Below are 1,891 nucleotides of genomic sequence, written 5' to 3'. Positions count from 1 at the left end.
TGGATATTTAAGTTTACAAAAGAAACAGAACAATAGTGTAGGTGCTACTCAGATATGGCAGAAATCATAGGGCTGATAAGCAAATGACTAAAGTTTGAGAACAATGCACTGTGGAACCCTGCCTCCTAAAAATACAAATGGATCTATGCAACACAACACGTTTTATGGTAGCGGCTGCAAATATATTCTTTTTTTCCTCAGGTGAAAAGAGTTATTTTAGGGAAAAAGGAGTGGGAATAAAAATCACAATCCACACGGAGTTGGAAATTGAACTGAACTAGAAAGTGCATATAGCTGATCCCTACCAGCCTCAATAAACTGCTTTTACCTTCCTGTCTTACTGTGCATATCTTCACATTTGATACTTAGGAATATTCACAAGACTAAGAATTAGCTTTCCTTTTTTTTTTTGCAGTACGTGGGCCTCTCACTGTCGTGGCCTCTCCCATTGCGGAGCACAGGCTCCGGACGCGCAGGCTCAGCGGCCATGGCTCACGGGCCCAGCCTCTCCGCAGCATGTGGGATCTTCCCGGACCGGGGCATGAACCCATGTCCCCTGCATCAGCAGGCGGACTCTCAACCACTGCGCCACCAGAGAAGCCCTCCTTTTTTTTAAATTAAGAAGTTGAATATTTTATTATTAAACTGTTTCTTATTTTCCTGCAAGGCTATTGCTTCACTGTATGAAAATAGCACCCACAAACACAGTATATTGCAAAATTAAGATAGTAATGTTCTGCATTGGACACTATACAACTAACAAACTTTTCTCCACTGCCAGTTATTTCCAGTGGGAAGGTGGTTGAGTATTTTGACCCAAATACAGGGATGGCTGTAAGCAAGTTACAATATCATATAAGGCTTAAGATAGCAATGTTATCCTTGAATTACATAATTTTTATAACTAGTTTTACCACAGATAATTTCAGGAACTCTAAATATTATAACTGGAGACTAGCCTAAAAATCATAGGGTGTTGTGAAAAAGATGCATAGTGTTTATCTGAAGTCATTAGGAGGTTAAAGGGTATTTTCTTCAGGAAACATTGTTGCAAGTAGTTTCTTTTGCTAAAAATTGCCTTTTAAAAATCTTTCCACCACTAATTTAAGACAACTATGTGAGATTAAGTTGTTTCAAACTAGTATCTTTAGGAGTTCCATTTTCACTCAATAGATTTTATGTATTTCTCATACACTCCTTCACTCATTAGTTCATCTAGTTCTGAAGGGTTACTGAGTGTCAATCTTGATCAGCCAACCATCTTCATAACAAGAGTTGTTGACAAGTCCTGGATTTTCTGCTAGAGCTTCATTCATTTCAGTTACTTCTGACAGAAGAAAATAGAGTTCACTACTAGCTTTCACACTTTCCAAAGCACCCAATTCCTCTTGTTTGTTCACTTTTGTCTCAACTTCAGGCAGACTACAGTAAACAACAACTCCTAAAGCTTCCTGTGCAAAATTGCTGATTCCCACTGTTCCAACACTGTTTTCTGTTGGTACCCATTCATGTTTGTCTGTGAATTTATACACCGACACCAGAGCAGGGCTGGTGCACCGAGCCTGGAGGGTGCTCACCCACAGTCCCCAGGGCCACAGCGGTCAGGGGCGCACTGGGCACAGAGATGGCCCATAGCCTACAGACCGCAGCCTGCACGCTCCGCGCCGCTTGCAGTGCCATGTTCGCAGTAAGAATTAGCTTTTCTAAAGTTGCAGTGTTTTGCCAGAACCCTGAAGGTTCAATAATGTTATTTTTGCAGAGCCTGAGATAAGATATAATAGATTTTGGTTTTGCAATAGTCATGTGGGAGAGAAGGAAAAAATAATGGGTCTCTATTGATTTGTCTGCCACTGCCTCCTCTGGGCAGTGAGCTAGGGGCATCCTGTCCCAC

The 1,891-nt window shown here is 41.4% G+C and overlaps 1 pseudogene across 1 annotated transcript; it reads right to left on the bottom strand.

Moving 5' to 3' along the window:
• Positions 1-1,162: 1,162 nt before the first annotated feature.
• LOC307053895 (glycine cleavage system H protein, mitochondrial-like) lies at positions 1,163-1,680 on the bottom strand (annotated as a pseudogene). Its single transcript has one exon. The product of its transcript is annotated as a glycine cleavage system H protein, mitochondrial-like (transcript).
• Between the last annotated feature and the right edge of the window lie 211 nt (positions 1,681-1,891).

This window comes from Hyperoodon ampullatus (genome assembly GCF_949752795.1).
Source record: "Hyperoodon ampullatus genome assembly, chromosome: 5".
Lineage (NCBI taxonomy): Eukaryota > Metazoa > Chordata > Mammalia > Artiodactyla > Ziphiidae > Hyperoodon > Hyperoodon ampullatus.
Note: the sequence above shows the minus strand (reverse complement) of the source record. Positions and strands in the feature narration are given on the sequence as shown.